The sequence below is a fragment of the Erinaceus europaeus genome, chromosome 8, assembly GCF_950295315.1.
Source record: "Erinaceus europaeus chromosome 8, mEriEur2.1, whole genome shotgun sequence".
NCBI lineage: Eukaryota > Metazoa > Chordata > Mammalia > Eulipotyphla > Erinaceidae > Erinaceus > Erinaceus europaeus.
In genome coordinates this window covers 77008873-77033026 of record NC_080169.1, presented here as the reverse complement: position 1 = coordinate 77033026, position 24154 = coordinate 77008873, and the positions used below count along the sequence as shown (strand labels likewise).

General features: G+C 40.5%; 1 non-coding gene across 1 annotated transcript; it reads right to left on the bottom strand.

Moving 5' to 3' along the window:
• Positions 1–15891: 15891 nt before the first annotated feature.
• LOC132539980 (U1 spliceosomal RNA) lies at positions 15892–16053 on the bottom strand. The gene has a single exon (XR_009551279.1). It is a non-coding gene; the product is annotated as a U1 spliceosomal RNA (small nuclear RNA).
• Between the last annotated feature and the right edge of the window lie 8101 nt (positions 16054–24154).

The following is a 24154-nucleotide window of genomic DNA, read 5'->3' as shown; positions in this document are numbered from 1 at the left end:
AGATATTGCTAAGACTAGAACTTGTCATTTTTTAATTTTTTTGTAATTTATTTTTTCTTTTTTATTTCTTTATTGGGGGATTAATGTTTTACAGTCGACAGTAAATATAATACTTTGTACATGCATAACATTTCTCAGTTTTCCACACAACAATACAACCCTCACTAGGTCCTCTGCTGTCCTGTTCCAGGACCTGAACTCTCCCCCCTCATGCACCCACCTCACAGTCTTTTACTTTGATGCAATACACCAACTGCAGTCCAAGTTCTGCTTAGTGTTTTCTCTTCTGATCTTGTTTTTCAACTTCTGCCAATGAATAAGATCATCCCATATTCATTCTTCTGTTTCTAACTTATTTCACTTGACATGATTTTTTCAAGCTTCATCTAAGATGGGCTGAAAATGGTCAAATCACCATTTTTACTCTGAAAATGTCCAATAGTTCTAGTCTATCTAGCCCCCTCATTTCTTTACTGATTTTCTTCCCGGATGATCTGTCAAGTTGAGAGAGTGGGGTGTTGAAGTCCCATACTATTACTGTATTGCTATTAATGTATTACTGTAGCTCTTTCAGTAGATGCTTGATATATTTAGATGGCCTCTCCTTGAGTGCAGAGATATTGAAAATCGTTTGATTGATCCTCTGAGCACTAAGTGATGTCCATCCCTATCTTTTTATTTTTATTTATTTTAAGGCCTATCATGTCAGATATAAGAATAGCTATTCCTGCCCCTTTTTGCAGCCCTTTAGCTTGTATGGTAGTTTTCCATCCTTTCACTTTGAATCTATGTTTGTCTTGTTGAGTTAGGTGGGATTCCTGCAGACAATATATGGTTGGGTTGTGTTTTCTGATCCATCTTCCTCCTCTGTGCCTTTTAATAGGTGAACTCAGGCCACTTAAATTGATTGATATTATAGATTGAAGATATTTTAATGCCATTATTGAAGATTTTTAGTGTTCTGATATATGGCATGTTTATGGTGATCTGATTGTTTATAGGAGACCTTTCAGAACTTCTTTCAGGGCAGGCTTGGTGATAGTTGATTCCTTCAACTGTTGCTTATCTGAGAAGGTTTTGATGCCTGCATTTAGTCTGAATGACAGTCTAGTAGAATACAGTAGTCTTGGTTGAAAGCCTTTCACATTGAGCACTTGATAAATATCTTGCCATTCTCTTCTGACCTGTACTGTTTGTGTGGAGAAGTCTGCTGCTAATCTTATGGGTTTTCCTCTATAGGTGACTATTTGTTTATCTCTTGCAGTCTTCAGGATCCTTTCTTTATCCTTATTCCTTTTCATTCTAAATGTGTTATGTCTTGGTGTCTTTAAGTCTGGATTAATTTTGTTTGGGACCCTCTAAGTTTCTTGGACCTTCTTTGATGTTGTCTAGACTAGACAAGTTCTCATATATTATGTCCTGTAGAATGCTTTCTTCTCCTCCCTCTCTTTCTTCCACTGGTAGGCCTATAATGTGTATATTATTTCTTTTGAAGTCATCCCATATGTTTCTGTTGTTGTTTTCAGCATCTCATAATCTCTTTTTGAGATATCTTACTTCTTTCTTAGTTTTCTCTATTTCCTCCTTGATCTTACTAATTCTGTTTTCTGCCTCATTTGTTCTATTCTCTCTCTCCCTTCTGTTGTTTTCTGTAGCTCAGCTATTTTGTTACCCTGCTCTGATACTGTATTAGCTTGTTCAGCTAGTTGGAGGCTATTTTCCCCATTTTATTGCCTTGTTGTTGCCCTTGTCATGGTTGTTGTTGTTATAGCTGTTGTTGTTAGTTAGGACAGAGAGTTATCTAGAGAGAAGGGGAAGACAGAGAGGGGGAGAGAAAGATAGACACCTGCAGACCTGCTTCACTGCCTGTGAAGCAAACCCCCTGTAGATGGGGAGCTGGGGGCTCGAACCTGTATCCTCAAACCAGTATCCTTAAGCCAGACCTTGCGCTTTTTGCCATTTGTGCTTCACTTGCTGCACTACCTTCAACATCTGATATTCCTTGTTTTTTAGAGAAATTTCTCAAGTGGGTAGAGCTGGAGGTCTTGGAATAGTTGTGCTCCCTGGATGGATTTGGTTAGTTCTCAAAGATTGGTTCTACTCTTATCTCATTGTGGTCCCAAGTGGTCTCCTTTGATATTTCTACTTAACTGAAGAGAGTTTTTTTTTTTTTTTTTGTAATTTCTGAGGTTGCCCTTATTTACTACTGTCTTCTCCACAGTACAATTTTTCTTACAAATTCTATGTCCTTGTGAATAACTCCTATTACATGCATAAACTTGCACATTGCAGCCTCTGTGCCTAACATTGATATTTGAGTATCAGGAACCAAATGAAACAAGTTAAATGTATCAATAAATTTAATCCTCAGTAAGTCTAAGAGATAAATATCATTGGGGAGCCAGGCAGTGGCACAGCAAGTTAAGCACACATGGCAAGGAGTGCAAGGCCCAGCGTAAGGATCTAGTTTCGAGCCCCAGCTCCCCACCTGCAGGGGGTTCGTTTCGCAGGCAGTGAAGCTGGTCTGCAGGTGTCTATCTTTCTCTCCCCTCCTCTCTCTTCCCCTCCTCTTTCAATTTCCTTCTGTCCTATTCAACAATAACAACAACGACGATGATAAAAAACAAGGGCAACAAAAGGGAGCAAAAGAGATAAATACCATTGTTATCCTTTCTTAAAATAAAAATTAGGGCATGTGATATAGGTTACCTGGGGGTGGGTCTATTTGCCCTGCATGCTACCTAGGTTCAAGTCCTGGTTCCCACAGCAGTAGGGGAAGGGACATTACTGATATATCTCTCTCATTTCTCTCTCTCACTGTGTCTCTCTTATTTGTCTCTTTTTTTCTCTTCCCTTCTAAAAAAGTCATCCTGGAGAGAGTCAACCACAACAAAAATTTTAAAAAACAATGGAAGGAAGAGAGCAAGGAAGTAAAGATAAAGTGAGTGAGGGAGAGAGAAAGGTAAGGAGGAAATGAACAAGAGAAGAAAGAAAAACTAATTCCAAGATAGAAGAATCAGAAAGTGTTAGCTAGGATTGATCTGCCCCCCTTTTTAAAATTAATTTTATTAGAGAACGAATGATTTACAAAACAGTTGTCATCACAAACATACAATTTCTTATCTTTTCATGATAGGTGTCTACACCCACCAACAAACAACACAGGATCTCCACTTTGCACATTATCACCAGTGCCCACTCAACCCCCTGTTGCACTGCCCCACCAAGTCCTTGCTGCAACAGACCACATCTAGTTCAAGTTTCACCCTATGGTTTGCTTTCTTTCCTTGTTTTTATTTTCCCTCTTAATCTGACTTTTCTTAGTCTTTTCTCTTATAATATCCTTTCCTGAAATGTTGCAAAGTGGCTTCAAATTCAGTTTACTATTTGAATACATAAAATTTTGGATTCAATGAGTGAAGAAATAAAACTTTTCATGAACTAAATTTTTTTTTTTTTGAGAAAGAAAATTAGGGGTGAGATAGTGGTATATCCAGTTGAGCACACATATTATCATATGTTAGGATTTGTATTCAAGACCCCAAGTGATGCACTAAGTAGTGCATCACGTCTGTCTCTGTCTCTATCTCTGTTTCTACTCCCCTGTTCTCTTTCAATTTCTCTCTGTCCTATCAAATAAAAGAGAAACATAGAAGGAAAAAATGGCCACTAGGAGCAGTGGATTTGTTGTGTAGGCACTAAGCCCTGGCAATAATCCTGGTGGGGAGAAAGAGTATTATTTTAACATATAATTATTAATATTCCTTATATCCTTGTGTAAAACAGTGTCTCTCTATTAGCTGTAGTATTTACTCAACACCCTGAAAGGATCTGAAAATTAGAAGCAGGAGAGATTATCTGGGAGAACTGCCAACTTTTGGTGTTCCAGAAGTCAAAATTGATAAATGTTAAGCAATACAGAAGACATTGAACTGCTCCCTATAATGAAAAATTCTCCCACCTAAAAATATCAATACCGCCTTTCAGAAACCCTGAATAGCTTATCCATAGAGCGCAGATAATGAATTTCTTCCACAAGAAAATAAGGTTACACTTTGGCCAGATTTAGAATGCATAACCATTTGTAAAATTCCATCCTAGTTCCAGTTCAACAAGAATTCTTTTGCATTCATTGCTTCCTGCCTCCTCCATTTGCCAAGTTTAAATACAACTGAACTGTTCATTTGATCTCATTTTTGAATCAAATCTATGGCAGCTATGCTTTTATGACTGGGAAGCAGAAAGGAGAGAGATCACACTAAAAAAACAGTTTGTTCTCTTCCTGGCAAAGATAATTCACCATCCAAAACAAAATTCATAGAGTACAGATGTCCCTGGACTAAACTGTTTGCATATGCTGGTCCAAGGATTTGATAAATGTGTCTCTTAGAAATCACACTGATTTCTTTGTTCATTGTAATCTTTATTCAGCTGGCGCAAGTAGATTGAAATTCATCATGTTCCACAGATATGTATTATTAGTTTGGAGAGTTTGTCTATTGAAAATAAAATAATGACTGTAATGACGACTTACCTGATAAAAATCTTTAACTTAATACAGACATACTCCTTGCCTCCAGATAATAGATATCGTGAAGTCTAGTTTACAGATTGAGTTTGGTTGACTATGAACAGGCTGCATAATGCAAAATGGTTGACAGTTCCAGTATAGGAATAGCTCAATTTTATTGCCGCTTAGTTTTCACAGTAGACTTATATAAAGTATGCATTGTGACTATCTTCATTTTATCATTTCATACTAGCTCTAAAATGTTGATAATGATATGCAAGGATCTGTGTTCATATTTCTTGCCAAACTGAGAAGGGAGGGGTCATAGAGAGGGGGAGAGACAGAGACACACCTGCAACACTGCTTCATCATTCGCAAAGCTTTCCCCCTGCAGATGGAGACCAGAGGCTTGAACTTGGGCCCTTCTTCTTCTAGCATTTGCCCTTCTTCCGTAGCCAGTCAACAGCATCAGGTTGAGCCTGATGTAAAGTTTCGAGACCTCCTTTGAATCTGGAGAGGTGGCAGTCGTTGACTATGTGGGTCATAGTCTGTCTGTAGCCGCAGGGGCAGTTCGGGTCGTCTCTGGCTCCCCAGCGATGGAACATAGCGATTGAGGAGGGCCCAATCATAACGTGCTAGGTCAAAGCCGGGTTGACGCTTGCAGGGGTCTGTGATGAGGTGTTTGTTCTTTACCTCAGCTGACTGCCAACTCTGTTTCCAAGAGACTGGAACAGAGAAGTGTAGGCATAAGGGACCAGATTGGGTGATGAGACGTCAAGCGTTGGACAGGGTGGGCGAAGATATCCGCGTATATTGGCAGGTCTGGTCGAGCGTAGACGTGGGAAATGAACTTAGATGATGCCGCATCCCGACGAATATCTGGCGGGGCGATGTTGCTAAGAACTGGCAGCCATGGAACCGGGGTGGAACGGATGGTTCCAGAAATTATCCTCATGGAGGAATATAATTTGGAATCAACCAAGTGGACATGGGGGCTACGGAACCATACTGGGGCACAGTATTCTGCAGTGGAATAGCATAATGCCAGAGATGATGATAGTAGTGTGGAAGCGCTCGCGCCCCATGAGGAGCTGGCCAGTCTCGCAATGATGTTATTCCTTGCGCCCACCTTTGCTGCAGTTTTTATGAGATGTTCATGAAATGACAGAGTGCGATCGAGAGTAACGCCAAGAAAGACTGGCTGGGCTTCATGCCGGATTCTTGTATCGCCAAGCTGCACATTAAGCTCACGCAAGGCCGAGGCATGGTGTAGATGGAAAACAGATGATACCGTTTTTGCAGTGCTAGGGATTAGTCACCATTTTTTACAGTAATCAGATATCAGAGACATGTCTTTCGTGAGTGTTTCCTCGAGGATGTCGAACTTGGATGCCTGAGTTGCACAGCAGATGTCATCGGCGTAGATGAACTTCTTTGAAGAAGTTTCTGGGAGGTCATTGATGTAAATATTAAATAGCGTAGGAGCCAGAACAGAGCCCTGGGGGAGGCCACTTGAGACAAGTCTCCATCTGCTAGACTTGTCACCCAGATGCACCCGGAATCTTCTGTTTTGGAGAAGAAACGATATAGTGTTGGCCACCCATGGTGGCAGGCATCTTGAGATCTTGACTAGGAGACCACAGTGCCAGACCGTGTCATAGGCTGCTGTGAGATCAACAAAGATAGCACCCGTCTTTAAATTCTTCTGGAATCCATTTTCAATGTAAGTTGAGAGGGCCAGGGCTTGTTCGCCAGGTTTCCTGGGCGGAAACCAGCTTGGGTGGGTGATAGGAATTTCTCTGTAAGATGAGAAATACGTGACAGAAGCAGCCTCTCAAGGAGTTTGTAACACACGGAGAGGAGAGAAATTGGTCTATAGCTGGCGGCCAGTGTTGGGTCTTTGGTTTTAAAACTGCTATAATCTTCGCATGACGCCAAACTTTGGGCATAGACTCAGATTCCAAGATGTGGGACAGGAATGAAGCAAGCCACTTCTTTGCCGCGGGACCCAGGTTAAGAATGAGTTCTGGGGTGATGTTATCATAGCCAGCAGCTGTTCCCGGTTTAACCCTCTTCAAAGTGTCTTCCAGTTCAGACAGTGTAAAGGGAGAGAGTTTTGGAGATGGACAAGATACCAGAAGTGGGATGACCACTCATGGGAAATTTCTCTTTTCCAGACTGGGTCGATCTTAGCACGTCCAACTTGAGTTAGGTGACTGGCCACTGAGTTTAGAGATACGGGAGGATGGGAGACGGGAGGGGGTTGGCTACCAGCACCCAGTCTGTGAAGAAGCTTCCAGGCCTTCCTACTTGAGTGGGTGAAGTTCAGACTTTCCGTGAGTTGTTTCCAGCGAGCTTGGCGTGCTGCATCCAGGGAGGCAATGAGATGGTCAGCCACATCTGGGTCGCCTGACTCATCATACTGCTTTAGTAGTTGCTCGCATTCAGCATCAAGACAAGGCATATAGTTAGCACGTCTCCCACGAGGAATGGCTTGGAAGCTGCTTTGAAGATGGCTTGGCGGAAGCGCCTGTAGGAATCTTCAGAGGGGATAGAGTTAATTGGAATTGCAGGAATAGATTTGTTGGTAAGATCACTGAACAGACGCCAGTTTGCTTTCCAAAAGTTCCATCTTAGTTTCTCTGAGCACAGAATCAGTGGGAGCTGGAGACCAATGTGGATGATAGCTGGGCGGTGATGACTGTGCAGGAAGATCTTGAGAACTTGTCTCGTAGCGGGAAAGGCTTGGCCATTGACTGTGCTAATCCAGCACAGGTCGGGTGACGAGTCTTTATTCCATCTAGCACTAGGGCCCTTATGCATTGTAACACGTATGCTCAACCAGGTGCACCACCACCTGCCCCCCCTTTCTCTTTATCTCTCATGCTCTATCAACTAGAAAGAAAAAAAATGGCCTCTTGGGATAGTGAAGACATAGACATTGAGTCTCAGCAATAACCCTGATGACCAAAACCAAACCGCATCTAACTGTCTGAGAAAAGAGAAAACCTGTGACACCTTATTTTAATTATATTATATTCCCAGCATACTTTGCTCTAAAATATTTTTAGTGTAGCATTTTATTTTAATTGTCTATCAAAATAATGTAAAAAGAATTGTGAATCCGCTTAAAAATAATCTATACATTGACTAAACAAAGCAGTATTTAAAAAGAAAAATTAGACGTTACCGAATGTTCTAGGCTCAGATACAGTTTTTGAATTCACTGTATGAATCTTGCACAGAAAAGAGTTTTAATTATGTTTTTTACAATTGGATCACATTTTAAAAACAAATGTTGGCTGTCACACTTTTGTGTTTGTGGTAGCATGTTAATAGTCTAAGGAATTCCTAACAAGTATCTCTTGAGTTGAAAAAAGTTAAATAAGATCAATGTAGTGGGCATTATTCATCTCTCTATACCTTCTATTACATCTTAAAACACTTTATTTTTATCATCCTGGATGTGGTGCAGCAGGTGGACCAATTAGGCTCTGGGTTTGATCCCCCAGTATCACATATACCAAGTAATGCTTTTGATCTCTCTCTCACACATACATAAAGACATTTAATAAATAAATCTATCAAAAGAAACACTTTATCAAATAATACTGTTAGAACTAAGAGCAATTTGAAGCTATAATTTTTCCTGAGTCAGTGCCAGCACTACTCCTGGCAGCGATTTTTTTCCATTTTTATTGGATAGGACAAAGAGAAATTGAGAAAAGGGGGGGGGAGAGGCAGAGAGAGAGAAAGATAAAGATCTGTAGACCTACTTCACCACTCCAGAAGTGAACCCCTGCAGGTGGGGAGCAGTTGGCTCTAACCAGGATCTGTGAATAGTTTTTGTGCTTAGAATTATGTGCGCTTAATCCAGCTTCAAGCCCTATTTTTTTTAAAACTAATGATTTAATGATGATGATTAAGATTATGCAATAAAGGATATAATTCCATATAGTTCCCACCACCAAAGTTCTGCATCCCATCTTCTCCACTGGAAACTTGCCTATTCTTACTGTGTGTGCTTAACCCAGTGCAATACCACCCTGCCCCCATAAAACTTCCCTATTCTTTATCCCTCTGACAGTATGAACCAAATTTCTTTATGGGGTGCAGAAAGTGGAAGGTCAGGCTTCTGTAATTGCTTCTCCACTAACATGGGCATTGACAGGTCCATCCAAAAACATTTAAAAACTAATATAATAATAGGCTCTTTGGAATATAACTAAAATAGGTCTATTATCTACAACTCTTCATCTGAACTAGTCCAGCCTTTAGGTTCATGATTAGTCAACAATTTGTTTGGCTCTGTATGTTAACTCTTTTTTCAGCCATCAGGTTCCAGATGCTACCATGATGCCAACTGGACTTCCCTGGGCAGATGACCCCACCCATCCTGGAGCCCCACTTCCCCAGAGCTCCACTCCACTAGGGAAAGAGAGAGATAGGCTGAGAGTATGGATTAACCTGCCCAAGCCCATGTTCAGCAGGGAATCAGTTACAGAAGCTAGACCTTCCTCCTTCTGTACCCCATAATGGTCCATGCTCCCAGAGGGATAAAGAATAGGGAAGCTATCAGAAGAGGGGATGGGATACGGAGTTCTGGTGGTGGGAACTGTGTGGAGTTGTACCCCTCTTATCTTATAGTTTTTGTTAGTGTTTCTTTTTTTATAAATAAAAATTTTAAAAAAAGGAAAAACAGCAGCCAAGAGTGGTGGATCATTGTGCAGACACCAAGTCCCAGTGATAACTCTGGTGGCAGTAAAAAAAAATATTAAAAACATTTTAAGTGTGAAAAGGGGGCTTGTTTTATGTGCTAGTAGGTAAAATTATAGCTGGGATCATTTCCTGTAGTGTCTTTCCAGACAATAAAAATTGCACAAGTCACATACCTGCTATTTTCTTTCACCTTGTGTCTGTAGTAAAAACATTGTTCATCCTAGTTGCATGTGCCATATCCTGACATGTACTCAAATTCAATCCTTCTGGGCATGTTAAAAAATACAACAACAACTTCTTCACTAAAAATGTGAGCCTTTTTTCTGCCAATGCCCATATTCAACGAAGAAGCAATTAACAGAAGCCAGACCGTCCACCTTCTGCACCCTATAATGACCCTGGTCCCAGAGGGAGAAAGAATAGGAGAGTTTTCCAGGGTGAGGATGGAATACAGAACTCTGGTAGTGGAAATTGTGTGGAATTTTACCCCTCTTATCCTGGTCTTGTCAATAGTTTGTATTTTATAAATAAATTAATAGCAATTAGAAAATAAAAAAATTAAAAATGTGAGCCCTTTAATATATTTCTTCCTGATTAGTGTTTACTCTTTTGAAAGCCTATCTCTATTCCTCATCACAGCCCCTACCTAGAAATCTTCCTTATTTTGTCAGCCTGGAACATTTTACTGGTACAGTACACCTAATTTTATTCAATTTAGTGAATTACAACTACAGTAACACTTTCATGTTCAATACTTATTTTATAATTGCATTAAATATTTATTGTCCAAAACATATTCACTCTGTTTTTAGATTTTTCTTCCTCTTTTTTCTAGTTTTTTTTTTTTTTTGCAACCAGGATTATCATTGTAGCTCAGTGCTTACATGAATTCACCACTACTGCTTACATGAATTCACCACTACAGTGCTTACATGAATTCACCACTAATACCACCACTACTTCATTTTTTATTTTAACTTGAGTGCAAGACAGAGAGAGGAAGAGAGGTGTAGAGAGAGGTAGAGAGAAAAGGAGAGACATAGTAACACTACTTTACTGCTCATTGAAATTTCCCCCATGCAACTGGTCACAGATGATGGCCAAGTGTTTTTTTTTTTTCCATTTTCTTTTTGATAGGACAGAGAGAAATTGAGAGGGAAGGGGGACAGAGAATGGGAGAGAGAAAGAGAGACACCTATAGCTCTGCTTCACTGCCTGTGAAATTTTCCCCCTGAACGTGGAGACTCAGAACTTGATCCCAGGTCCTTGTGCATGATAATGTATGCACTCTACTGAGTGCACCACAGCCCAGCCCCTTTGTTCATGGTAATTTATGTGCTGTTTCAGGTGAGCCATCTGCTCTCCTCACTAACCCCCCCCCAAAAAAAAACCCTTCGAAACTCCTTCTTCATTTTTACTCTACCCTAGCCATGACCGTGGAATGTGAGCTCCAACTGACAGGGTTGCAGAGGTTACACAGGCTCCTGTGATGAATATGAATAGACGTGGGTCAGATTGATGGGGTTTACAATTAACGTTATTTATATACTTTTTCCATATTTGGGAGCTTCTTTCTGTCGTTATCCAGCTTTCTAGTCCTATCCTCAACTCTGACACCATCTTCCAGATAATACTCCTAGCTCATCTGCATATTATCTGTTGGGCTCAGTCAAAAATTAATAAGGTCATGGGCCCCTTGGAATATACCTAAAATAGACTTCCTAGCTCCTTCTAACATGAAGACCCCAAATTTCATCTGCTATACATTTACATTTAGGTTCCTGATTATTAAACAATTTGTTCTGCTTTATATCACAATACTTTTCAGCCAACAAGTTGCAGATGCTACCACGATGCCAACCTGACTTCCCTGAGCAGACAATATCACAAATGTGTCCTGGAACCTCATCTACCCAGAGCCCTACCCTACCAGGGAAATATAGAAACATGCTTGGGGTATGGATTGAAAGGAAGAAAGAAAGAAAGAAAGAAAGAAAGAAAGAAAGAAAGAAAGAAAGGAAGAAAGAAAGAAGGGAAGAAGGAGAGAGAGAGAAAAGTAAATACAAAGTACCTAGAATATAACAGATGCTCAATAAATATTTTTGTGTTCTGGGATATGAAAGTACTGAGGGGAAGTTTATTTTTGCATAAATATATAGTTCTAATGAATATGTTTGTTTCTCAAATATATTATCTCATTTCTAAGTTGTGAAATACTTCCTCAATTATTGAAAGAACCATGGAATCATCTGATATATCTTTTAATTATTATTCTTAATTTCTTATTATTCTGTTGTTCCATACTATAGGTGCATTGTTAGAAACATTAACCCTAGCACTATATATTGGGGAAATAAATTGAGGATACAAATAATAGCCACTCTAGTTTATGTGGAAATAATGTGATAAATCTTGGAGACATGTTCTTGCTGTACATGAATAACTGCATTCCATGGTATTTGCTTCCAAATAATTTTAAACTATTTCTATGTCTTCACTTCTGAAACTGATTTTAAAACAGGTATCATGAGCTTAGAGACAATAAGCCTTGTCTGATTTATATATATACCTTAGAGTAGTACTGGGATGCACTGGATCGACCTTCTCGTGGTGCATCCCGTGAGTACCCATTCATTGGGGAAACGGACGATCCTTCCTAGCCAACTGAATCCACATGGATCCCAGTCACTTTCAAAGCCAGAAACAAGCAGCTCCTGACAGCTTTCAACCTGACGCTGTTGACTGGCTATGGAAGAAGGGCAAACGCTAGAAGAAGAAGAAGAGAAGTACTTTCAGATAGTCATCAAATTATATTTCCCCTCAGTTGCAGAATTTACTAACCTGTGCAGGTAATGCCCTTTGAAATGAAGGCTGTTAGCTGTGAAGACATGTATTATGAACATTACTGATGTTACTACCTCAATCTTGACTGAAAAGCCAGCTTCCTTGTTATAGAAAGTATTCAGTCAAGACATACTGAAGAGGGAGGTATTTAATATCAATTCAAGCTACATGGCAGGGATTTTGGCAAGTAGGGAAGGAATAGTTTCCAGCGAATACATTGATTTTTATTGGTCTAGATCCAAGGATTTAATTTTCCTCTGCAGATGAGGAAAGATGTTCTTTATAACAGCCTTATACTTAGTCTCTGTGTTTCTGTGTTTTAAAAAGACAGAGAGAGAGAGAGAGAGAGAGAGGAAGCAGAGAACTCTGCACTCCTTTGCTCTGACATATGCTTTCCTGACATATGCCATATGTATTTGATCAAATAAAAGGGTATCAGACATTCAAGGACTACCACATCTCAGGCTGATTAGTATGTGAGTTTTATTTTTAATTTATTTATAAAATGAAAAGTATTAACAAGACCATAGGATAAGAGAGGTACAATTCCATATAATTCCCACTACCAGAGTTCCACATCCCATCCCCTCCCTTGAAATCTTTCCTATTTTTTTTCTCTCTAGGAGAATGGTCCCAGGATAATTATGAGGTGCAGAAGGTGGAAGGTCTGACTTCTGTAATTACTTCTCCACTAAACACGGGGGCATTGGCAAGTCGACCCATACCCTAAGCATGTTTCTATCTTTCCCTAGTGGGGTAGGGCTCTGGAGAAATGAGGTTCCAGGGTACACTGGTGATGTCTGTCCAGGGAAGTCAGGTTGGCATCATGGTAGCATCTGGAACATGGTGGCTGAAAAAGCATTAAGATATAAAGCATAATGAATTGTTAAATAAGCAGGAACCTAGAGGCAAAAACATAGCAGATGGGATTTGTGGTCTCCATTTTGGAAAAAGCTCTCCCCCTGCAGGTGGGGGCCAGGGGCTCAAACCCAGGTCCTTGCTCACTGTAAAATGTCGCTCAACCAGGTGCGCCACCACCCGGCCCCATCATCTCTTCTATCTCTTCTGTTTCAAAGCAACTCTTAGTAAATGACAGTCCAAATAAAACAATTCCAAAAAGAAAGCTAAAGATTTCAAGAAAAACAATTCTGGAAAAACCAAACAACTGAATAATCAAAGAGAAGAACACATTTATTTTTAAATGCAGGTTTTGAATAAAATTCAGTATATATATATATATATATATATATATATATATATATATATATATATATATATATACCTCTAGGATTATTGCTGGGGCTCAGTGCCTACACTACGAATCCACTGCTCCTGGAGGCCATTTTTTTCCATTTTGTTGCCCTTGTTATTGTTATTGTTTTTAGATGGGACAAAGAGAAATCAAAAAAGGAGTGGAAGACAGAGAGGGGGAGAGAAAGAGACACCTGCAAACCTGCTTCACTTCTGTGAAGCGATTCCCCCTGCCCCTCCCCCCCCACTGCCGGTGGGGAGCCGAGGGCTGGAACTCTGCTCTAATAGTGCTTCTTAGTCCTACTCTCCACTTTGACATTATCTTCCCAGACAGTTATTTCTAGTACACCCCCTATGTTAGCTATCAAGTTCAAGCACAGATTATTAAGACATAGGCTCCTAGGAACATTCCTAAAATAGACTTCCTAGCTTTCTTCTACCTTAAGGTCCCTAATTTTATCTGCTCTATTCCTACTTTATGATTCCTGTTTATTAAACATTTTGTCATGCTTTATGTCTTACTACATTTCAGCTATCAAGTTGTAGCTGCTACTTTGATTCCATCCTGACTTCCTTGGGCAGATGACCTCAGCAATGTTTCCTGTAACCTCACCTCTGTAGAGCTCTACCCTACTAGGGAATGATAGAAACAGGCTAGGGGTATGGATCGGCCTGCCAATGCCCATGTTTAGTGGAGAAGCAATTATAGAAGCTAGAACTCCCACCTTCTGTACCCCATAAAGAAATCTGGTGTAGAAGGAAGTTTCCAATGAAAGGGATGAGATACAGAACTCTGGTGGTGGGAACTGTATGGAATTATATCCCTATTATTTTACAATCTTGTAAACCAATATTAAATCACAAATAAAAAATAAATTAAAAAGAGATGACATTAAGTATGAGCTATTACTAAGTCAAATTAGTTAAATCCAGAAGAAAACTTGCTGGTCTATGATTTAATAAATACATATATCCATTAAATAAAAAAATAGATTGAGGCTGGGTGATGATGCATCTAGTAAAGGGCACATATCACCATGAATGAAGACTCAGGTTCAAACCCCCATTCCCACCTGCATGACAGAAAGTTTACAAATGGTGGAGCAATGCTGTGGTTGTTTCTCCTCTTTGTTTCTCTTTCCCTCTCTATCTCATCTCTCACCCTCTATCAAAAAATAGAAAAAGAAAAAGTAACATAAAATGGTGGAATTGTGCAAGATCAGAACCCCAGCAAAAACACTGGTGGCAAAAATTTTAATTTAGGATATTCCCTTCTTCTTCTTCTTCTTCTTCTAGCGTTTGCCAGGATATTCCCTAAAAAGGAAGAAAACAACTGGATGTCTAGATAGCATATGTCAAACTATTTTAAAGTTGTAGGATATATATATATATTTTTTCCCAAGCAGGGCTATCGCTGGGGCTCATTGTCAGCACTATGAATCCACAGCTATTGGTAACCATTTTTTTCTTTCTACTTTATTTTTATTGGACAGGACAGAGAAAAATTAAGAGGGAAGTCCTCTCAATAGATAGAGAGAAAGGGAGGAAAATAGACACCCACAGACCTGCTTCACTGCTCATGAAGCATTCTCCCTGGAGGTGGGGAGCAGGGCTTGAACCCTTGTCCTTGTGCATGATATGTGCACTTTACTAAGTGTACCACCACCCACTAGGATATGTTCATATTCTTTCTGCCTTGACAGAGATATCATAACAGTATGACATACATTTTTAATATTGTTTAAACCTTTATTGTTATATCCACAGAAACTTCTCTCATAGCTCTTATCTCCTATGTAAGAAAATTTTCTGTTCAGCTTATATTTAGAAACATTGACTTACTAGAAATGAAAAATCCCAGATGGAGTAGAAATAAACAAACATGCTTTGCATGATTCAGATCAAATATAGTACTTGTTAGATGTTATTGAAGAAGAAAGGGTTTTAGAGAGTAGGAACTAGGAATTTATTTTAATATTCCTTTTAAAATATTTATTTACTCCCTTTTGGTGCCCTTATTGTTTTATTGTTGTAGTTATTATTGATGTCGTCGTTGTTGGACAGGACAGAGAGAAATGGAGAGAGGAGGGGAAGACAGAGGGTGGGGGGAGAAAGACAGACATCTGTAGACCTGCTTCACCGCCTGTGAAGTGACTCCCCTGCAGGTGGGGAGCCGGGGTTGGAACCAGGATCCTTACGCTGGTCCTTGCATTTTGTGCCACCTGTGCTTAACCCGCTACACCACCACCCAACTCCCTATTTTAATATTCTTAAGTAAACTTGCATTGGTTTTCTTAGAAGTTCTGATAAAAGAACACTTTTATAGTTTTTGTTGTTTTTCTTTTTGCATCCCTTTCCACATCCTGTTATTATTTTACCCAACACCAAAAAAATATGCCCTCTCAGAAACACAAAGCAAATCTTTTCTACAAGCTACTCCCATGTGATTAATGAACCTACTAACCCTCAAAAGCAGCTACTGTTTGGTCACCTGAGAATTAGGTGCAAGGGGTTAACAAGTGTGTACGGGAATCATTTAGACATTTCTCCTTTACATTTTTTCATTCAGAGGAAAGCACAAACAAATTCCCTACTATCACAAATTCTGCAATCAAGTTTCCCACATTTGGGGAAGTCTTAGGGTTCAGCATATTCAGAGGGAGATGGGTAAGCCTTGCCCTGGGAAAACTATGTTTGAAATTATGGTATCTCCTCTGCCGAATAAGCATCTCTCCATTTCATTTACACTAACTCAATCTGCAAGAAGTTGATACCTGAGCACAGCTTCTATTTAGTGATTAGACAACACTGTTATGTTTTTCACTAAACTTTGATGATTTTTACTACTAGTTTTGCTTTTTTTTTTTTTTTAAATTTAGCAAAGGACCTCTGCTGATTCTATTCAACTTCCGTGTTCACTTATGGAAAATCAAATAATTGAGTAATTGGATTACATTATCCTCTGAGGACTCTTCAGCTCAAATTCCTTTATTTTAGGCTTTCATAGCAGGAATACTCTTTTTTAATTTTTTTAAATTATCTTTATTTTTTGGATAGAGACAGCCAGAAATTGAGAGGGGAAGAGGAGATAGAGAGGGAGAGAGACAGACAGAAACCTGCAGCCCTTCTTCACCGCTTGTGAAGCTTTCCCCCTGCAGGTGGGGACCAGAGGCTCGAACCCACATCCTTGCACATTGTAATATGTGCACTCAACCAGGTGTGCCACCACCTGGCCCTAGGAATACTCTTTTGTGTCATCTTTTTTAAAATTTATTTAATTTGTCAGACTATAAGTTAACAGGAGTGTATATTAACACCATTTCCACCCCCAAAGGTCTGTGTCCCTCCCTCTTCTCACCTACAGTGAAGCTGAACATCTACCCTCACCCTCCACCCAGGGATTTTCACTTTAGTGCAATACTCCAAACTCAGTCAGATTCTGCTTTGCGTTTCCCTTTCTGTTCTTGTGTCATCTTTTAAGAAAAAAAAGTTGAGGGGGCAGGGCAGTAGCATGCCTGGTTAAGAATACATATTATCACACACAATGACTAGGATGACCTCACCTGCAGGTCTCTTTCTCCTTCTCTATCTCCCATATCCCATGCTCCTTCCCATTTCTCTCCGAACTATCAAATAAAAAGGAAGGGAAAATGACTGTTAGAAGCAGTGAACTCACCTTTCAGGCACTGTGCTCTAGCAACAACTCTTGGGACAATAAAAAACAAGAACAATTTAAGCTTTGTGGACAGTTGAATTTCTGTACCAGAATATGCTAGCATAGTGAGAGCAGTCACAAGCCATTCCTCTCACCCTACCACACCCTAGATTCCCCTTCTAATGTAACCACAAGTCAGATGCCTCAATTATATTTAGTTGACCACTCCAATAAATGTGACCAAGTTCTGCCCATATCTCAGAATCAACCACCTAGTAGGTCTGCAGTTTTGTACCCCAGCAGTACAGTCCTTGTCAGGAGATTTAGGAGGTGGTTTTTGCCATTACAATTGCCATTCTGCTTCCCTGGGTTCCCAGATGTAATCTAGAAGGAAGGATGTGTGGCCTGGGATTATGGTGTTCAGATCAGGGTGTTTTAAAACAAAATTTTTAGGAAAGTGTAGTCACAAACTTGCTTGTATACTATGAATATCTAGTATTTAAATTCGTATACAAGGGGCCAAGAGGTGGTGCACCTGATTGAGTGCACAAGTTACAATGCACAAAGACCCAGGTTCAAGCCCCTAGCCCCTGTGTACGGGGGGAAGTCTTACAAGTAGTGAAGCAGTGCTGTAGTTGTCTTTCTCACAATCTCTCTCTTCCCTTTTGGTTTTTCTCAGTCTCTATCCAATAACTGAGTAAATACATGAATAAAATAAGTCAGAAAATTATTAAATAAGGTAAAATTTCAACAGAAGCTTAAAAGAAAATTGCTGTTCCCAGTGACATCCCCTGTGATGAATGATTTAACAGTGGCTAGCCTGAAATTCATCCAGTAGAACCTATGGACATTCTTGTAGAAAGAAACTGTAGGAACAGATGGAGGAGTTGGCTACGGGGAACATGCTTATTATCATTGAAAATGTTCTTCCTATTTCCAACTTGGTACTCAAGTATGAGGGTGTTTTGAGCTAAGCAGAGGATCCTACTGACTCACAAGCTTCCAGAGAAAAATTTTCACATATGGTAACCACTAAGATTGCATTCTTCTCCAATTGCTTGAGCAATCTTTAGATAGGTGTAGGGATACTGTGTTGCTAAGCACCCAAAAAGAAATGGGTTGCAAATTTTTTCTGGTTTCTGTTTGACTTGTGCCAAAGTGGCACCAGAAAAGCACGCACAGTTTTGTAGTTGTGTGACAGATGGTGAGGAGAAGCATGAGAGAACAATTAGTGTTTTGCATCTGTAAAACACCTCCCACTGTTCACTGGTCAGGCGAAGTATGAAGCCACGCATCTTATTATTATTTATTTATCATCTGTAACAGCCACACACCCTGTTATTATCCATAGTGGATAATCCACTATTAAGCTTCAACTCTAGGCTCAGTTGTAGAGCCCAATGTGACTCTGGGAAATGGAACTAGAAACAGCTGATGTTAACACTGGGCAAGTCATATTGGTGTCTCATCATTGTGTCTACACTCAGCAACACAGCTGCATCATATGTGATAATTAACATCTGATCTATTTGTGCCCTTCTTATTTAGAAAATAGATGTGGTTTGTCGGCAGTCGGTGCGCTACACCGTCAGGACATGGTATCCAGTGTCTTCCAGGGTCAGCGCGGGGCTGTGCAGACTGCGGGTGGGCGAGTTTGGAAGGAGAAGTAAGTGGCCACTGGCGCTGGCCTGCATCTGAGGCCGTTCCCGACTGGTAGGATGCAGGCATGTGGTGGCCGCGGGACCGGAGAGGCGCCACCCTCAGCCCCCGAGTTGCGTGGGGACGGTCAGCACCGAGATCCAGCGGCCTCACAGGAGCCCGAGTCTGAGGCTCAACGAGAAGCGAGTGGCAGCACTGTATTAACTTTTGTGAGTGTGCAAATATGGGCCTTTTCCTGAGTATTTACTTGTATTGAAGAAGTAAAGAGTCAGGCTGAGCTTTACACAATTGAACACTGGGGAGTGAGAGCAGGAGCTCCCCATTTTGAGAGTTCCTCCTCCTTAGAGACTTGTTTTCTTCAAGTAAAAGACAGTAGAAGTTGAGAAGCAAGCTGACCTCTCCCCCGGAATGCCCGGGCCTTCTGGCCAGCTATAACTCGTTTTAAGCCTGCAAGAGTGATGATGCAAAATATTGTTTATGTGACAGAATTTGAAATTTCGCCCTCAACTTTACCCGCTCATTTTGCTTCTGTATACCTGCTTTGCTGAGATTAAGATTGGCGCCATAGAGAGAGATTAGAATGTACTGTTTAGATAAAGATTACAGTGGAATGTTGTAGGGAATTGTGAGGCTGAGGGTTGAGCGTGGTGAGGCTCGCCGGTGGATAAAGGGGGTGCCTGGAGGAACAGTCGCCCCATCAGCCTCCCCCACCCGGGGTAGAGCAGGGACACCTTGGCTCTCCAGGGCTCCGTTCTCCCTGTCAGCCTCCCCTGCCTCACAAGGGCCCTGCATTCTCCTTATGTTAACATACTAGTTCACCTTATTCTTAGACCATCGTTCTGCTCAAAAAAAAAAAAAAAAAAAAAAAAGAAAAGAAAAGAAAATAGATGTGGTTTGTCTTGTCAGATGACAATTTAGAGTTCTAATATGTACTTAAACAATAGAACGGGGGGGGGTGTTCAGGTAAGTGTTAAGCACATATGGTGCAAAGTGCAAGGACCAGCATAAAGGTCCCAGTTCTAACCCCCGGCTCCCCATCTGCAGGGGGGTTGCTTCACAAGCAGTGAAGCAGGGATGCAGAAGTCTTTCTCTCCTCCTCTCTCGATTTCTCTCCATCCTATTCAACAACAATAACAGCAATAACAACAATGATAAACAACAAGGGCAACAAAAAGGAAAAAAAAAATAGCCTCCAGGATCAGAGAACTCCTAGTGCAGGCATCAAGCCCCAGAAATAACCCTGGAGGCAAAAAAAAAAAATTAAAAACAAACAAACAAAAAAACCAATAGAACAGCGATTATTTAAACAGCTCAATACTAGGAACATATGTTATCTCCTAGTTTCTGTGGGTTAGAAAACTGGGCACCTATAGCCTCTCACAAGGTGGAAATCATGGTGTCAACCTAATCTGGAGTTGTCTCAAGGCTCAACTAAGACAAAGTCAGCTGCCAAACTCACTCAGATAGTTAAGAGCATTGTGTTCTTTATGAGCTGTTAGAATGAGGACCTCAGTTGTCACAGGTCTTTGAGTAGAAGTCTCTTTCAATAATTCACCAATTAGGCCTAACACAGAACAGCACACAACATAGTAGCTTGTTTCATTTTGAGCAAGCAAGCAAAGGAGTAAAAGAGGCAAGACAAAAGAAGCCAGTCTTTTGTGCGACCTAGTATCACAAGTGCTATACCACGACTTTTGTTATATTATGTTCACTAGAAGTGAATCACTGAGTCCTTCCTCGAGAGGATTACACAACAACCTAAATATGAGCACGAGGGGAGTCTTTGCAAGGCATCGTAGATGCTATCCACCATAACAACTGTGACCCTTGACAACATTGGATTATAACACTATTTCAAATAGAAGAGCTGTCAAAAATTAGAAAATTGATCACATTCCTGTCAGAAAGTCTACATTGTCCTGTCATAGACTATTATTGTAGAACAATGCTATATTTGCTTCTTGTAGCAAAGAGCTTTGCTAAACCACTATAAAACTTATTTTCAGTGTTCTACTCTTTCTTACCTAGACATTTTCATCTTAGTTTACTTTAGGATTCAAAGAAATGATCTTGACCACCACCAGAACTATGAACTGACATAGCTAAAAAAGGAATGTTAACTCGTTCATACTTCTGTATTTTTCATTACAAAGTGTAGAACAGACAGGAAATAACTTGATTATGGACATACAGCTTAGTATCTAATGTAATTGGACCCATGTTTAGTTTTGGTGACTTAAAGGGCTTAGGGCAGAGACAATTGCACTGCTTTCCCTAGGAGGTCTGAAATATGAGTAAGTGCCAGGCGTGGTGGCGCCGCCTGTAGTCCCAGCTACTTGGGAGACTGAGGCTGGAGGATGGCTTGAACATAGGAATTCTGGGCTGCAGTGTGCTATGCCAATTGGATGTCCGCACCAAGTCTGGCAACAATATGGTGACCTCCTGGGAGCAGGGGGCCACCAGGTTGCCTAAGGAGGGGTAAACCAGCCCAGATCGGAAATATGAATAAGTAGAGTGGGAAATAAGGTGAGGGAAAGAAAAAGTGGAAGAGGAAGAGCCAGGTGGTGGTGTAGCTGGTTAAGTGCACATAGTACAGTACCCAAAGACCTGAACTCAAGCCCCTGGTCCCTACACCAAGGGGAAAAGCTTCACGAGTGGTGAAGCAGGGCTGCAGGTGTCTCTTTCTTTTGCTATCTCCCCCACTCCTTTCAATTTTCCTCTGTCTCAATCCAATAATAAGTAAAATAAAAATGAAAAAAAAGTGGCAGAGGAGAAAAAGGGAGGGAGGATTCTGAGACACAGAACAGCAAACTAAGAGGAAAGGAGAAAGGTTGAGGGGCTGTTCCAGTCGCTGAAGGGAGGCTGGGGTATCCTGCCTGGCCACTTGAGGAATGAGTGAAGCCTGCAGTGTTCCCAGCTGTGACCATGAGCTTCGAGCTCAGGCCAATAGTTAGAGACTACACAGGCTCTTGTGCTAAATATGTATGCCCTGAGTTGAGTGGATGGAAGTAAATAGTTTTATTCATAGAATTTCAAGAATGGGAGCTACTTTCTGCCCTAACCCAACTGTTTAGCCCTTTTCTCTGACACCAAATGATCAGATAATATATTTTATCCAGCTTTGTGTTAACTATCAGACTCAAGCAAAAACTACCATAGTTGTGGGTGTCAGGAAACATGCCTAAAATGGACTTCCTAGCTTCCTTCCACCCTAAAATCCCTAATCTCGTTTTCTCTGTTCCTACTTTTTGGTTCCTGTTCACTAAACATTTTGTCTCAATTTATATCTTGCTTCCTTACAGCCACCAAGTTGCACATTTTGTCATGATTCCATTGTGACTACTCTGGGCAGACGACCTTACCAATGTGTCCTGCAACCTCACCTCTCCAGAACTCTGGCCCACTGGGGAATGATAGAAACAGGCTGGCGGTATGGATTGATCTGCCAATGTCCATCACCAGTGGAGAAGCAATTACAGAAGCCAGACCTCTGACCTGCATCCCATAGAGATCTTTGATCCATACTCCCAGAGGGATAAAGAATAGGGAAGTTCCCAGTGGAGGGGATGGGGTATGGTGGTGGGAGTTGTATGAATTGTGCCCCTCTTATCCCAAAATCTTGACTGTCAGTATTAAATCACTATTAATAAAAAGAGAAGCTGAAAAATAAGAAAATGCAAAGTAGAACTTGGACTGTGGTGTATTACACTAAAGTAAAAGAACCTGGGGGGTGGTGAGGGGGGAGGGTTCAGGTCCAGGAACATGATGGCAGAGGAGGACCTAAGCGGGGGGTTACAGTGTTATTTGGAAAACTGAGAAATGTTACACATGTACAGACTACTGTATTTTACTGTTGAATGTACACTATTAATCCCACCAATAAAGAAAATTAAAAAAAAATTTGATCCATACTCCCAGTGGGGGAGAAGTGATAGGAGGAAGAAGATAAGAGAACTTTGGCCTCCAATTCCATCAGGACCCAGAGAGAAAAGAGGAAAAAGAAAGGGATATTTGGATGTAGCGTTAGGGTTATGTGTAGCCCGAATGGAAAAGAAGACAGGACCTTAAAAAAAAAAAAGCCCATGTTCAGCAGCAAGCAATTACAGAAGCCAGACCTTCCACCTTCTGCACATTACAATGACCCTAGATCCATACTCCCAGAGGGATAAAGAATAGGGAAGCTATCAAGGGAGGGGATTGGATATGGACCTCTGGGGTTGGGCATTGTGTGGAAATGTACCCCTCTTATCCTATAGTCTTGTCAGTATTTCCATTTTATAAATAAAATTTTAAAAAATGGACTATTATATACAAAAATAGACAGAGAGTTGTAGAAATGTTAAGCCATGTCTGCAATTTTAGGAGAACTGCTGTGACATGCAATGGAAGGATTGGACATTCACAACTCTGGTGGTGGGAACAGTATGGAATTATAACTCATTTGACATGATATTTTGTAAATCAATATTAAATCACTAATAAAATTTTTAAAAAATAGAAAAGAAAGGAGAAAGGTTGAAACCATATTCACTTAAGGTACTCATGGATGAAGTTGCTCTGTGATTATCCAGTGGAGTTGCTTTAATACATTGACATTTTGTTGCATTCACCAAATAATTGAATTCACAGTGCACTGTCATTGAAATTACCCTTAGCACAGTGGTTAGAACTGTGGACTCTAGAGGTAGAACGCCCAGGCTTGAATCCTAGCTCTATTACAAGTGGTGTAACCTCTGCAAGTTACTTAGCCTCTCTCATCTCAATTTCTAAAATGAAGTTGATACTACAGTAGTACACATTGTACAGGGTTGCCATGAGATTAGATTAAGCAACTTAATCTATGTAAGATGTTTACAATGGGCATATGAAAATTCTTCTACCAAATGACAGAGGGCAACAAACCTGTTATTTTTAGCCTCATCTGGGTGTGAGCAAGGATTGGGAGAGAGGAGACAGTAAGACTTAGAGAACTTAAGAGAAAAGGAAGGGAGAGAGTAGTTAGTGTGAGGAGGTATGTTGTGCATATCACTGGCAATACATAGCCAGGCCATGCAGCACCAAGCAAATCAAATGCCCATAGGCATCCTTCTAATCCTTTGTTGAGACCATTCATCTTTCCCCCTCATGCTTACTTCATTTCAGTTCCTACTGTAGCCACAGTTTTGTTCTATCATTTGAGCTCTCTGCAGAGTAATCCCCAACAAGATAGGGCTGAGATGCAATAGAAGTAATAAACTGTTAATTACATGTTGCTGAAAGTGTATATAGTACTATTTGATGCTGTCAATATGGTTCTAGTTCTCCCAGATTTTGTTTTTTGCTCTTCTGTTTTCTTTTTCTTCAAGCATTTATTTGCTTGACATACACCTGCTGACTCCATTTCAAACTAGAATTTTTCTGAGCACCTATTATGTCCTAGACATGGTACAGTGCTTTAAATTGTTTTTTTTAAAAATATATATGAATAGAGATAGAAATTGTGAGGGAAAGGGAAAATAGAGAGGAAGAGAGACAGT